The following is a 15,011-nucleotide window of genomic DNA, read 5'->3' as shown; positions in this document are numbered from 1 at the left end:
TGCCAGGCATCTAAATTTTGATCACACAACCATGAAGATGCTCTAATGGTCATAAGTGAAAAACGGTCGCAAGTCACTTTTTTTTCAGTGCCATTCCAACTTTGAATGGTCACTAAATGAACTGTAGTAAATCGAGGACTAATTGCAGTTGTTCCAAAAAAGGTCTTCAGGTTGTGGGGGGGGGGTCCCTTTTTATTTTTCATAGTAGCCATCCTCAGTCACAGAATACCACAACCGTTGTTGCTCAGCTGCCATTCAAGCACTGAATTGCAATGAACCAAAAAGCCACCGAATGAGAATGAAGCCTAATTAGAACATATATTTTTTTTATTTGCATTAACTTTTGGGCCAGGAATGCTGTCATCTCTCCTGGTTTTCAGGATATTCCGTGCAGTCTAATAGACTGTAATGTCCTGGTATGTACTTTTAAAATCCGCAGCCTCTGCCATGTCTCCAGTTAAAATCAGTGATCTGGGCTTTGAGCAGGCACAGCACTTTCAGTTACAATAGGAGGAAAGGCCAGGAAAAGAGGCATCACCTGATTATTTGAGGTTACTGAAATCAACACGCAAGCCTGATTTCACTAGAACTCTGGTGACCCAAGAGCTGTCTGTTAGAGCTAGCTCAGTGCCTCTAAACTAGGACATCTGTTTACCCTGTACTTGAACTGCTTTTGCTCATCCAGCCCTGGCTGAAAGCTCACTCAGAACAAAATACAACACAGGGGATAATCCTGAGAATAAGCATTTCTGTTGTGACTCCTTCCCATGGAATTAATCCCCCCCTCCCCCATGATTATGCTTTTCTTTCATCTGAGTGATGAGTCTTTACTATCCAACCAAGGATAAGACTTGATGACATCCTGTTTTTTTGTTCAAGCCCGCCTTGCTCTTACAGCAGCCTTTTAAACAGAGCTGTTTTGTTGTCAAAAGAGATGAAGTTGTCATAGGTTTCAGTGAAGAAAAACTCAACTGGCTTGCCCACACCCAACAACTTTCATGAGCAAAGAACTGGGCATGTGGTTCAGTCTTTCATTATAAACACCATCATGATGGTTCAGATAGAAATGTAGGTCAGTTGATTTCTGTAATCTTAAGGAATGGGAGTTCAGTCTGTGAACTGATTTGAAATGCACACAGTGCATTTCAATCATGATATGAAAATGCTGCCCCTGGTCTATTAGAAATAGCTTGAATGTCCCATCTAGAGTTGGAAATCACTCTGATAGTGTAGATAGCATTGATATACTCAATGGACCAACGGCCTAATTTAGTAGCTGGATTTACACACTGTGCTAAGTGGATTAGTTTGGATTTCACTTAGCATATTATGCTAACTCAGCCAATGTGATTTGTGACCTTGGTCTAAGGCTTTATCCAGTTGTGGTTGTCAATAAATCATGGTTAAACAAATTGGTTTGGCATGAGTTGCAGATCTATTCAGAACAATGCAAGTTGCACAGTTCCTATAAGCCTACTTCTGTAAAATAATTCCACAATGAATATATAGTGACCGGGGTAATTTTTTACAATGTTCAGTTCATAATTTATTAGAGATAAAATATGTTACTGATTTTCTTATTTTTAACAAATTTATTATATAAAACAACTCTTGATCAAACACCTGCTCCATTCAGAATTGCAAAAAGCCTTCAGCCGGCATGAAGCAAGGGAAATTGAATATTTCACAGGGACTATATAATGCTGTTTTCAGTACTCAACACATGAGCAGACTTTGTTTTTAATTAGCCCTGTGTAGGATGTAGAAAGAGGAGTCTCTGCTGAATAGTCATACGTTCTAAAACATAGTGAAAGGAAAACATAGTGTCCCAATCTTTCTAAATCATAACACTAATATAAATACTTTAAAATGTAAGATGAAACCCCTTGGATTTATTTATTTTCTATTCTGTCTTCTTCAAGAAACTGAGCCATAATTTTCCCCTTCTATCTCATCTCCCTTCTCCCATTCTCTCAGAACAGTAACTCTATGAGGCTCTGACTGTGATGGCGAACCTATGTCACCCATGCCAGAGGTAGCACGCAGAGCCCTCTCTGTGGGCACACACGCCACCACCAGCTGTTCTTTGGGTTTCCGGCATGCGCATGTGCGCTAGCCAGCTGGTCTTCGCGCTCGCCAGAAACCCAAAGAGCAGCTGGCCGGTGTGTATGCACACGCCAACCACCTGGTTTTTGGGTTTCTGGTGCGCACATGCGTTCCAGTTAGGGGACTCGGTGCCGAAAAGGTTTGCCATCACTGGGCTATGAGATAACCACTGGCTCAAAGGATAGTGGAAGGAAGGATCCACACTATCCTATCAGAGCTGAAGCAGCTTCTTGGGATGAGAAGCAAAATGCCTTCAAAGAAAAAATAAAGTCCAGTTGTCTTCTGAAAAAGCACCTTTGGGACACTGTATCAAAATTAGTTCTTCAGATAAATGGGAATCTGAACCTGAGCTGTTCCAGTCCTAGTCCAATATTACTGAGTCTATCTAATCCAACATCTAATTCCCACAGTAACCAGTTGGATGCCTCCGTTGTGATTTTAAGCAGGGGTCAAATAGCCTTCTGCTGGTATTTGCTATATAATAATAACTTATCTTTCACCTATCAGGTGCCTATCAAATTCGAACCATCAGTCTGAAAAATTCTGGGAGTTGGCCTCAACCCATTAGGTTGGGAAGCATCAAGTAACTGATTCACTCTGTGACTAATTCATGGTTTACTGTTTCCAGCCAGTCAGTGGAACTCCATGATACTATGAAAAAAAAATGCTTAAGGCACTGATCCTTCCAAGGTAATTACAAACCAAGCCAACCTGCTTTGAATGAATGTCATCAGTAAATCACAATTACTTTTCCCAGACTTGACAAAGAACCGCTGACGCCAAAGCAGTCCTCTAGTGAAAAACCAAAGTGGGAAGGAAAAGATGAGGAAAGATCCCCACATAATCTTGTTACTTTTGTCCTCCTTTCTACTACAAAGCACTATGCTAGTGCAAAGCATAGAGAATGCATGCAGATTATCCAGGGCAGTGAAGGGAAAAGCAGCATTGGCCAGTTTCTGATCCCAGCATCTTAGACCTAAAATGTTGGTCTCTAGTGATATTGAGGTAGGGGGAGCGGAAACAGTTTATTGGGATTTGGGGAGCCAAATTGAAATCAAGAAATATTATGCCTAAAATATTTGCAGTTTCTGAGTGGTTTTTAAAGCAGGTCCCTGCAGAGTAGTTGTATTGTGCACACATTGTTTAGGATCCCAATGATATAGGCTTCCATTTTATGAGAAAAATCCATTTTACTTTTGTGGAAGGAGGCAAACTTCTTCCACTTTGAAGAATGCATTTAATCCTGGAATCATTGTGTCAGTTTGTCATTCTGAAATATCCTGAAAGATAAAAAAGATCAAACAAATCTTGTAGTGACCTTCAAAACTTCACCAGACAGAGAAAGGTGATATTTTTAAAAAATAAAATATAATAATAATAATAATAATAATAATAATAATAATAATAATAATAATAATAATAATAATAATAATAGAAGAAGAAGAAGAAGAAGAAGAAGAAGAAGAAGAAGAAGAAGAAGAAGAAGAAGAAGAAGAGCTAAATTTACAATGAAAAGCCTAGATTCTGTAGAGGCACATCCTTTACACGTTCACCCTTCGGGGACCAAAGGCAGTCAAGGGTATTTTATGCTGCCGCTTACGAGAGGTGAGATCTGGTCAAAACAACTCCGCCTTCCGATAAACCGCGGAGACTCCGCGTTCCAGTTTCTGCAGCGCTCCCGGGACGAACGTTCCCTACTCGTCCCCAACCTGCCCCGCCTTGGATTAGCAATTAGGTATCTCCTGCCAAGCGCGAAACCTGCACAGCAGCTCCGCGATAGCAACAGGAAGATGACGGCGGGGTCACTAGGACAGGGAGGGAGCGGCGAAGTGCGTGCGCTCTGCAGCGTCAACCCGCTGATCCCGTCGCAGCACGCAAGGCCGGCGCTTAGAAGGCAGGAGCAGCTGGTATTGCGTGCCAGTCGTACACGCGAGGTACTGAAGGAGTCAAGGTCCAAGCACGGAAACCGCGGGCGCTTTGGCTCGGGCTCCGCCTTCCTTGTGCGTGTCAAGGCAGGCAAAGCGACTTGAGGGTTGCCTTCCCCGGGGATTCCGGCGCAGCTTCGCACGGTGTGATTCAACCCAGGGAGGGAAGTGGCTGACGCTGCAAGGGATAGTTGTCACGATCTGCTTCCCTTTGGAGACGCGGCCTCAAAGCAGGGCGCGCAGGGCGCCCTGGAAGGAAGGGAGCGCAATTGTACCGCAGGGCACGACTCGAAAGTGGGAGGCGGCAGAGAGAGAGAAAGAAAGAGGTCACCCCTCTGATTACGGGTCACGATCGAAGAGGACGGAGTTGACGTTGAAAAGGCTAAATTGTGACGAGGCTTTCGAGTCACGGTATTATTATATAGAAATGTTAGGGTATAGTATCAAAAGATGCACAGGCGTAGCTAACCTGATCTACAGCTGCATTCGAAGGCGAAAGGGTAGGAGAAATCAGGCCGGCTTAAATGGCTACCTGTGTTTAGTTTCCTTTTTCTGATTGAGAAAAACACTTTCAGCCCCACACAGACTGAAAGACATTAATTAAGCTGGCTTGATGCAGTCTCGGTCCAGCTTGCTACTTGTGCAAATCTAGTCAAGAGTGTTTCCAGACTGAGTTCTACAATGACTGGGTTCACTGGCACTTTAATCATAGTTTACTGAATAAACCATAATTGGGTTCACACACCATGCTTCGCCAAAGCAGAAAAAGTTCACATTAAGGATGAAGTACAACAGAAGAGCTGAATTAATGTTATCTTCCACAATTCTTTTTTCTATTCCCCGTGTTTAGTTACCCAAGAAAAATCAGGGAGCTGTCACTGGCCTGTTCTTTCTCTCATGGTAGGCTGAAATTCAACATTTATTTATTTATTTATTTATTTTTCGCATTTGTATACCGCCCTATCTCCCTAGGGACTCAGGGCGGTTCACAGGCAAATAAAAAGGTACATATAAATACAGAATAAAATATCGATTAAAAAACTTATTCCACATAGCCAAATAATTAAAAAGAACAGTATATATAATAAAACCCATTAAAACCAATATAAATTTAAAATCTAGTCCAGTCCTGCGCAGATGAATAGATGTGTTTTAAGCTCGCGGCAGAAGGTTCGGAGGTCCGGAAGTTGACGAAGTCCTGGGGGGAGTTCGTTCCAGAGGGTGGGAGCCCCCACAGAGAAGGCCCTTCCCCTGGGTGTCGCCAGACGGCACTGCCTGGCTGACGGCACCCTGAGGAGTCCCTCTCTGTGAGAGTGCACGGGTCGGTGAGAGGTATTCGGTAGCAGCAGGCGGTCCCGTAAGTAGCCCGGCCCTATGCCATGGAGCGCTTTAAAGATAGTTACCAAAACCTTGAAGCGCACCCGGAAGGCCACAGGTAGCCAGTGCCAGTCTGCGCAGGAGAGGTGTCACATGGGAGCCACGAGGGGCTCCCTCTATCACCCGCGCAGCCACATTCTGAACTAACTGAAGCCTCCAGGTGCCCTTCAAGGGGAGCCCCATGTAGAGAGCATTGCAGTAATCCAGATGAGACGTCACGAGGGCGTGAGTGACCGTGCATAGTGCATCCCGGTCTAGAAAGGGGCGCAACTGGCGAACCAGGCGAACCTGGTAAAAAGCTCTCCTGGAGACGGCCGTCAAATGATCTTCAAAAGACAGCCGTTCATCCAGGAGGACGCCCAAGTTTCGCACCCTCTCCATCGGGGCCAATGACTCGCCCCCAACAGTCAGCCGCGGACTCAGCTGACTGTACCGGGATGCCGGCATCCACAGCCACTCTGTCTTGGAGGGATTGAGCTTGAGCCTGTTTCTCCCATCCAGACTCGTACGGCTTCCAGACACCGGGACAGCACTTCGATAGCTTCATTGGGGTGGCCCGGTGTGGAAAAGTACAGCTGAGTGTCATCAGCATACAGCTGGTACCTCACACTGAAGCCACTGATGATCTCACCCAACGGCTTCATATAGATGTTGAACAGAAGGGGCGAGAGAATCGAGCCCTGCGGCACCCCACAAGTGAGGCGCCTCGGGGCCGACCTCTGCCCCCCTGTCAACACCGTCTGCGACCGATTGGAGAGATAGGAGGAGAACCACCGATAAACGGTGCCTCCCACTCCCAATCCCTCCAACTGGTGCAGCAGGATACCATGGTCGATGGTATCAAAAGCCGCTGAGAGGTCTAATAGGACCAGGACAGAGGAACAACCCCTATCCCTGGCCCTCCAGAGATCATCCACTAACGCGACCAAAGCCGTCTCAGTGCTGTATCCGGGCCAGAAACCAGACTGGAACGGGTCTAGATAGACAGTTTCATCCAGGTGCTGGGGAAACTGACATGCCACCACACTCTCTACAACCTTCACCGCGAAGCGAAGGTTGGAGACCGGACGATAATTACCTAAAACAGCCGGATCCAGGGAAGGCTTCTTGAGGAGGGGCCTCACCACCGCCTCTTTCAAGGCGGCCGGAAAGACTCCCTCCAACAAAGAAGCATTCGTAATCGCCTGGAGCCAGCCTCGTGTCACCTCCTGAGTGGCCAGTACCAACCAGGAGGGGCATGGGTCCAGTAAACACTTGGTGGCATTCAACCTACCCAGCAACCTGTCCATGTCCTCGGGAGCCACAGGGTCAAACTCATCCCAAACAATGTCAACAAGACCGCCCTCAGACGCCCCATCTGGATCCCCGCAATTTTGGTCCAGACCGTCCCGAAGCTGAACGATTTTATCGTATAGATAACCGTTAAACTCCTCAGCATGTCCCTGCAACTGGTCATCCCGCTCCCCCTGGTGAAGGAGGGAACGAGTCACCCGAAACAGGGTGGCCGGGCGGTTATCTGCCGACGCAATGAGGGACGAGACATAGCAACGTCTCGCTTCCCTCAGTGCCACTAGGCAGGTCCTATTATAGGACCTAACTAGTATTCGATCAGCCTCCGAACGACTGGACCTCCACGAACTCTCTAGGCGTCTTCTCCGGCGTTTCATCCCCCTCAGCTCCTCGGAGAACCAAGGAGCCGGTTGGGATCTATGCCGGCTCAGAGGCCGCAAAGGCACGACACGGTCTAAAGCCCCAGCTGCAGCCCGTTCCCAGGCCGCGACTAGTTCCTCAGCCGTGCCGTGAGCCAGACCCTCAGGAAATGGCCCAAGCTCCGTCTGGAACCTCTCGGGTCCATCAGGCGCCTGGGACGGAACCAATGTATTGGTTCCGTCTCCCTGCGGCGGTGAGTAGTGGTCAGAAAGTCTAGGCGAAGGAGAGAGTGATCTGACCATGACAAAGGTTCAGTGACTACTTCCATCAAGTCCAGATCCTTCAACCCCTGACCAGAGATAAAAATCAAGTCCAGCGTGCCACCCCCAGTGTGAGTAGGGCCATCGACTACTTGAGTCAGGTCCAAGGCTGTCATGGAAGCCATGAACTCCCGAGCTGCTGTCGATGATGTGCCGGAAGATGGCAAGTTGAAGTCCCCCATGACTATAAGTCTGGGGGTCTCCACTGCCACCCCAGCCAGCACCTCCAGGAGCTTGGGCAGGGCAGCTGTCACGTAGCAAGGAGCCAGGTACGCGACAAACAAGCCCAACATAGTTTCTTTTTCTACTGTGTATTGTTGCAGTGTATCTCTACATCTACTGAATTTCTACCCATTTGGGGGGGGGTATTTCATTTTATTTTTGACAATTCTACCTAAATGCAACACTCAATTCAATAAGAAGGTCCCACTTTGCATGGTATGGGGACTAGATTTTATTATATTGGAAAGGGAAAAACAGAGGCATCCTTCTTGCATTGTTCTAACATTAGGAAAGAATGTTGAAAGTTAAAAGCCTCTCTCCATGGAGATTCTCAATCATCCAGGTCATGGTTGTCCCAAAGGTGCTTTTCAAAAGGCTTTTATTGCTTATCCAAGAAACTTCTTCAGTTCTCTCTAGAGAAGGGCATGGGCCCTCCCCACCATTGGGGTCATGTCCTGATATTGCACGTGTTTTGAGGCAATTTCTTAATAAACCTTTCCTAAGCTTTATTAAGGTTCATGTGCCTCTCTTGATGTTCTCCTTCTGTGGTATGTTCTTCAAATTCTAAGATTTAAATGGAAACAATTGGTGCTGTGAAGCAAATACTAAAAGAGGGATGAATCAAGCAAAATAGGAAAAAAAGTATGCTCAGAGACAAGTACCAGGATGGCTGGTTGGATGTCTCATTGACCAATGTGGGCCCCATGAGAATGGCCTGATTTGGTGGCTTCCCCAGCTGGACTGAAAGACCCATTGACTGAATCTGTGCAGCCTCTCATGGAAGGAGAATATGGGGAAGGGGGGAAGATGGTCATTGATGAGTGGCCTCTATTGACTGTTATAAAAAAACCAAGCCTAGAGTTGGGAGGGAGAGTGGGAGGTAGCCCCTCTTTGTGTGGAAAAGACGCAGGGGAAGCAGCTGAGAACAATTGATGGAATATTATACTTGATTTTTAGAGTATATGCTTTGTAAGAAAGTTTATGACTGTTGGCTGTAGGCAAATGTGATATGGGGAGGAGCGAAAGAAGGGTTGGTGCTGTGTGTGTTGTGGTTTGTTGTGTGTCAGGATCTGAGTGATGATGATTATTTTTTTGCATTTTGGTTCTAGCCAAAGGACCAAGGGTATAAAGCAGTGGTAGTCAACCTGGTCCCTACCCCCCACTAGTGGGCGTTCCAGCTTTCATGGTGGGCGGTAGGGGTTCTTTCTGATATTGAAGCACTTTCCTTTTTTTAATTTAATCAACTTTTTAAAAAAAATTCATAGCATTATTTAAAAATATTTTCATTAGGTTTTCACAAAATTCCCCATGACAATTTACATTTCTGAAAATATACTATTTGTATTGCCCGCGCATAAGTTTAGTTCACGTTACGTAAGTGAAACTAAATGGCGCTATAGTGTGACCGCAAACAAAAGAGCCTTGTCCTAGAATAGCTAGTGCATCTCCCCCCACACCACCCAGCTGTAACAGACAAGCAGAGCTGGTAGACGATGCCCCCCCACAAACCCGATCCACGATGCACGAGAGGCATTCGCAGACGACGATACACGGCACATTACTGTGGAAACGGTATTTTTACTTCCACATTACTGTGGAAACGGTAATTTTACTATTAACAGAGATACAAAAGTGGGCAGTAGATATAAAAAGGTTGACTACCCCTGGTATAAAGTTTGTCATGCTTCTGTGTAATGCGATTTAAAATCTAATAAAGAATGTGCACTTGGAACTTCTTGCTACTGCAAAAGAGGTGACAAGTTATTGTTAAATGTGTGTACTAAATGTGTTGTCCTTTTTCTTGAGGTTAAGAAAAGAAGACAAAGGGGATTTTTTTTGGGTGTGTGTTTTTTTAGGAGAGCCAGTTTGGTCTAATGGTTAAGACACCAGGCTAGAAACCATGGGACTGTGGGTTTGCCATAGCTATGAAAGCCAGCTGGATGTTTTTTGGACCAGTCATCCTAAGGAGGAGGCACTAACAGGCCACTTCTGAAAATGTTGCCAAGAAGATTGCAGGGATTGCTGCTCCTGGTTCCTAGGAGTCAAGATGGATTTAATAATATAAGAAACATCAGGGGAGAAACCTCAGCTGCTGCTGTTGTTTTGTTTTTTTTCCCAGGAAAAAGTTATGAACAGTTTCCTACTTCCCTTATGGTTTTTGGGATTTTAGTTTTCTGAAACCAAGAATTCTGATGTAATTTTTTTGTAGTCTGCCAGACTTGGGGGTGTTGCAGGAAGCTTGCTTCCCGCTCTAGTACAAAAGTGATTATAGTAAATGAACTGGGCTTTAAGCCCTTTTTCAAAATAAAGCTCAGAGTCTTTTCCTATAGCTGCTACAGTTAGGAAACGGTAGTTGCTTCTATAAAAGGACTTAGCTGTGAGGGCGGGGTGACATACCATTTTGTCTTCCCAGGTGCCCTATTGCTTTGCCTGCTGTGCTGCCCCACAAGAGTGATTTGCATATAATCTGCCTATATACAAAAGCATTCCAAAATTGTTGGCTCAATGCTGGCTGGTGAGAGAGGGAAAAAGGGGTGTGTGATGTTTTAACATGTGTGTTTTACCTTTATAGCCTTTCATGAGAATAACTTAACATTACATCTTTATCCCTTAACATTACATCTGATAAGGGTGGAATGTGGGAAGGAAAAACAAGGTTTGACAATGTTTGATAGAGCCTCCATGGACTGGTATGCTCTATCTGAGAACATGGCTTGGGACCTGCTAAGCAATAGCCAATACTAAGGAATCACTTTCTGTTTCAATACAATGATCGGTCTCTTTCTCCCAAGAAAGCATCTTTCATAATGGAATTCGGGAGGCAATAACAATATTTTTCTGCTCCTCTGTCCAACATACACCCACCTACATAGGGCAGATCTGGGAATGTCTCCCATACCTCCTAAAGACAGACCACGACAAATCAAAGGCAAGCCCCCCCCCCTATGATGATCCAAATGGATCAAAGGCATGGCTACCAGAATTTTTAGAAATCTTTTTATCAATGCACTGAATTCAATAGCTTAGTCCTACACAAGGGGGGAAATGTTAGAAAATTGTTAGAATTTAAACAGAAAAGAATATAGAAAAGAAGGTCGGAAGTTAAAAGCATCTGATTTGCCCCCACTCCCCCTTTATTCAGCCTTCTGAACTGCCAGCAAGTCTCAAAATTTATTTTATTTATTTATTTTATTTATTTTTGTCGCACAGTATATATAAGCATAAGCATGAAACAACTATACAACACATAAGCATATATATGAGTATGAGTATGTAATAATTATATTAATTGGATATAACGAAGGAAAACAATAGGACAGGAATGGTAGGCACGTTTGTGCTCTTATGCATGCCCCTTACAGACCTCTTGGGAATGGGGTGAGGTCAATGGTAGATAGTTTTTGGTTGAAGCTTTTGGGATTTTGGGAAGAGACCACAGAGTCAGGTAGTGTATTCCAAGCATTAACAACTCTGTTACTGAAGTCATATTTTCTGCAATCAAGATTGCAGAACATACAATCCTAACATACAATCCTAACATTTAGACTAGCACCTCACTATCAAAAAAACAGGCATCCCCTCAAGTTAAGGGAAGATGCCGGATTCCTTATAATAATTCACACCTAGGGTGGATCTTCCTTCCGGGTAAAAGAAATAGTCAATACCTTATGATCAAAGCAGGAGGCAGGAACACCTCAATCTGCATATCTAAACATCAAAGCCCACTTATCATTATATATACCTAGTAAGTAAACCCCTAATGATGTAAGCTACCTTCAACCATTGTATATGGTTGAATGAATACATTACTCTTACTTCCAGCAGCTGCCCATTTGTGTTTATTCGTGACCTGGCTCAGAAAATTGGACCAAGGAAATTCTTCTAACAAAATCAAAACTAAGTCCTTGAACATTTATGAATAGTAATGGCCAGCTGCCCAGATCTATCTGATACTTACAGACTTTAGGTTAAAAGATTGAGCATGCTTTAATCTTTTTAATACATAAATTGTATTAATGCTAGGAAAGGTCTATGTTTTTGCTAAATGAATTTCATTAAGCTGATTTGCATTCATTTTATGAACAACTTTGATTATGTTCTTCCTATGCAGTCTCCCCCTTTGTGTTTTGTCAAGCACAGATAAAAAAGGGGTGCATTTAGAGGCTGCAACTAATCTATAGAAGATTCAGCTCTGATTAGGAACAGAAGTTGAATCGGTATGAGGATCAAAGGGGGGAAAGGGAAACAATGTTAGCTGAATGCTCAAAGTATTAAGAGTTGTGGTTCTACCGTAATTGGATGGAACAGTATTTATCTAGCAATTTATATGTACTTATTTTTGCTTGCATTTTAAAGATAATTAATTTTTAGTAAAGCTGTGATTTTTATAAAGCTCTGTTTGTCTAAGTCCCCTTTTAATCAAATTGCACAGCAACATATCAAGCTGTGAGCTGCAGAAAGACAGAAAAGCTATTCAGCATAGTCAGACTCTTAATGTTTTCTTCTTGGATCTGTTCCCTCTGTTATCAGTTGGACTGCAGTTGCATAGAAATCCTGAGCTAGAGAATGATAAAACAAGTTTCCTGACAAGGGCACAACCTATGAACAATGAATTACGTACAGCTCTGAGGAACGAGGTTCCTGCCTAGATCCAGATGGCTCCCACTCTGCTGTTGTTTCGAAAAGCTGACTCTTCACCCAGGCCTTTGGCTTCATCACACTTGCCATCTTTTATTTATCTTTTATTTAATTTGTTTGTTGTGAGCCTCCCTGTCCCATTGAGAGTTGAGCAGCATACCAGTTTAACAAATTGTTATTAATATGGTTGGTTGCACAGTCAGCCAGATGTTTAAATTGGATCTGCATGTTTGTCCAATCAATCAATCGAGTCCTTCCCGAGGACCTGGGACAGGCAGACATGGTTGTTTAATAATAATAAAGGAATCGTGACAGGGTGTAAGCTGTTCCAAACAAAACTGCTTTTTACAATTGACCGATGGTGAGTTTGTCAATGCTGATGTTGTTCCAGTGGTGCTCCAGATGTTTTGGGGATTGCGCCCAAGTTACCTATTAGTACAACTTTTGTTTTCTTTTGCCACAGTTATACTACTTCTATTTGCAGGTCTTTATACTTCATGATTTCTTTTCACCAGATATCACAATGTCCGCTATCCAGACTTTTTTTGCTTTCTTTATAATAAACTCAGATTAATTCTGTGGATGATGTTGATCACGACTATCCAAAATTGCCCTGTGGCTTATTAGTTGCATAAGGAGATGTATACTCGGTTAGTTCTCTCACTTCTGAAGAAAATACAGGTGTGTATTTAAATAATGTTGACAAAGCTGGCATGCAAAGCGGTGATGCTGCACCACTTAAAGAATTCCAAGTTGTCCAAAGATGCTTTGGGAACCAGTGGGGTGAAACAGAGGGGAGCATGCCCCTTAGCTTTTATGTGGGGAATATTTCCTTCATCCTCATTACTGGAAACTGGTTCTCATTCCTATTTATTTCAAGTTTGAGGGAAACACTTTCTGATCAGCTGTGACTTCCAGCAGAGCCCTCCTTTTGGCTGCTAACATCCCCCTCTCTGGCCAAGATAACAACTTGCTCTTAAAACCCCAGGCATCCCTCCAAGTCACACATGTTTCTTAATGCAGGGTGGCAATCCGATTCCTGCAGCAGGTTCTCCCTTCAGCCATCCTATGCACACCAGCGACTGTCCTTGTCCATTGTATTACTGCCCACATTATTTATTTTTCAGCTTTACTTTGCACATTCAGTTCAGATGACAGCACACATCCACCCCCCCCACCCCCCACCCGGCTTGGAGACAGGCCGCTGAGAGCTTTGCGTGCGGAACTAAAAGCTGGCCCTATGACTTGGTTAATCCTGAACTTGGCAAAAGTATTGTGGACCAAACCCCTTTGATCTCCCAAAGGGATTTGCAGCGGCAGGGGAGAGGAGGGGGTAGAGAGGAGGAGGAAGAAGCCCTTAGAGTCTGCTTTGCTGGAGGTGCCAAAATCCCTCCGATAGCTGGAGGCAATGTTTTCCTTTAAGCTCCCACTTTCTCACTGCATCCTGTATTGATGTAAGGTTTTCTTCTTCATTTTTTTAAAACCAGCTGACAACCCAGTAACTGGAATGTGTGTGGAAGCTCACAATGCTGTCAGGATTTTGTTTCAGCCAATTTAAGTTTACTGCTTTGAGTAGAAACAATCCAAAATGGTTTGATTCTCAGCGTTTTGATTATTGGTTATTTCAACAATGGATTCGCACCAGAGAATATAGCACAGGTAGTCCTTGACTTACAACTACAATTGGGGCCAGAATTTCCGATGCTAAGAAAGGCAATTGTTAAGTGAGTCTGATCCAATTTTATGATCTTTGTTTGCCAGGATTGTTAAGCGAATCTGGCTTCTCCCACTGTTTTTGTTTGTCAGAAGCCAGATGCAAAAGTCACAAATGGCAATCCATTACCCTGGGACACTGCAACATTTGCAGTGCAACATGCCAGTTGTCAATCATGAAAAAATGGATCACTTGACTGTGGCAATGCTGTGATGGTTGCAAGTGCGAGGACTTATTATAAGTGATTTATTTCACTGTGGTCGTAACTTTGAATGGTCACTAAATGAATGGTTGTAATTCAAGGACTACTTGTATGTGCAGGGTCTGGTCACTTGTATGTGTTCTAAAGGCTCTAATTCTGATTTCCTGATGAGGGACTGTGGTAGACTTGTCATGTCTTTTGTGTTAATTCAGTCGCAGTCAGGCAAGGGCAATAATAGATTTGAACTCTGTGTCTTAAATCCAGTGACTTTTTGTTCAGGTTATTTATCAACGTAATCAAGCAAAGCCAAACAAACTTTTCACTGATTCAATGCTAAGTAAACCCAATCAGTATAAAGAATCTAAAATGAGAAATGGCACATTTTTTCATTCAAAAATGAAATAAATTTAAAATGAATTTTAAATGAAAAGAAAATTGCCACTTCAGTACTATAAGCTCAGAGGTTTTTACATGGAGCAACAAAACAGATATTCCTGACATAATGAAATGCATTACATTATGAAATACATTACAAAAACGGAGGTCTCTAATCAAAGTCCCTCATATACGGATACTATTCATTCACTTCCCTGGTGCTCTTTTAACCTTTCATCTATGTTGCATTTGATCCTAGTACTCTGTCCAACATTTGCATTACTGGCTTCCCAAAGCCCTGCTCTCCATATCAGGGGTCTCCAACCTTGGCAACTTTAAGACTTGTGGACTTCAAGTCCCAGAATTTGCTGGCTGAGGAATTCTGGGAGTTGAAGTCCATAAGTCTTAAAGTTGCCAAGATTGAAGACCTCTGCTCCAACAGCTTACAAAATCTGACCTGCATTGGTTCAACAGAGAGAGCT

General features: G+C 43.7%; 1 protein-coding gene across 1 annotated transcript in view; it reads right to left on the bottom strand.

Moving 5' to 3' along the window:
- Nucleotides 1-3,843, bottom strand: part of LEKR1 (leucine, glutamate and lysine rich 1) — a 64,471-nt gene extending 60,628 nt beyond the window's left edge. Inside the window, exons 1-2 of the mRNA XM_058187933.1 lie at nt 3,707-3,843; nt 3,301-3,386 (exon numbers count right to left, since the gene is read on the bottom strand). The gene's annotated coding sequence lies outside the window, so the exon portion shown is untranslated. The remainder of the gene's footprint in view (nt 1-3,300; nt 3,387-3,706) is intronic.
- Nucleotides 3,844-15,011: the final 11,168 nt, after the last annotated feature.

This window comes from Ahaetulla prasina, chromosome 6 (assembly GCF_028640845.1).
Source record: "Ahaetulla prasina isolate Xishuangbanna chromosome 6, ASM2864084v1, whole genome shotgun sequence".
In the NCBI taxonomy this organism is placed as follows: domain Eukaryota; kingdom Metazoa; phylum Chordata; class Lepidosauria; order Squamata; family Colubridae; genus Ahaetulla; species Ahaetulla prasina.
This window is presented reverse-complemented; position numbering and strand designations above follow the sequence as displayed.